The 673-nt window shown below is 50.1% G+C and overlaps 1 pseudogene; it reads right to left on the bottom strand.

The window, feature by feature from the left end:
- Positions 1 to 269: 269 nt before the first annotated feature.
- On the bottom strand, positions 270 to 455 carry LOC137760862 (metallothionein-1A pseudogene; annotated as a pseudogene).
- Positions 456 to 673: the final 218 nt, after the last annotated feature.

Genomic DNA, 673 nt, shown 5'->3' with positions numbered 1-673 from the left:
TGGGATCTTCCCAGACCAGGGCTTGAACCTGTGTCCCCTGCATTGGCAGGCAGACTCTCAACCACTGTGCCACCAGGGAAGCCCTATAAATATTTCTTTAAATAGATTTTTTTTTTAAAGCCAACCACTTTTATTATCATTCTTGTATTTTATAGGTCAAAAAAAAAAAAAAAAAAAGAGGAACGTAGCAAACGCGTCAGGTTGTATAAAAAAAATGCAGGTTTGTGCATGTTGCTCTATTTACACCTGGGAGCAGGTCCTCCCCTCCTTCAGGCCCAGCAGCTGCCCTCGTCCAAGGCCCCTTTGCAGATGCAGCCCTGGGCACACTTGGCATAGCTCACGGGGCAGCAGGAGCAGCAGCTCTTCTTGCAGGAGGTGCGTTTGCACTCTTTGCATTTGCAGGAGCCGGTACACGTGCAGGATCCACCTGCGGCACAGGAGCAGTTGGGATCCATGGCGAGAGGAAGCGGAGGCTGGGGTCCACAGACTGCAGTACGGAAGATGGCAAGGACGTCGAGGGGGCGTACTTAAATAGATCTTTACTGGAGTATAATTGCTTCACAGTACTGTGTTAGTTTCTGCTGTACACCAAAGCTAATCAGCCATATGCCTACAAATGTCCCCATATCCCCTCCCTCTTGAGCCTCCCTCCCACCCTCCCTATCCCAACCCT

The sequence above is a fragment of the Eschrichtius robustus genome, chromosome 3 (assembly GCF_028021215.1).
Source record: "Eschrichtius robustus isolate mEscRob2 chromosome 3, mEscRob2.pri, whole genome shotgun sequence".
NCBI lineage: Eukaryota > Metazoa > Chordata > Mammalia > Artiodactyla > Eschrichtiidae > Eschrichtius > Eschrichtius robustus.
The sequence above is the reverse complement of the archived record's forward strand: the minus strand, read 5'-3'. Positions and strand labels throughout refer to the sequence as shown.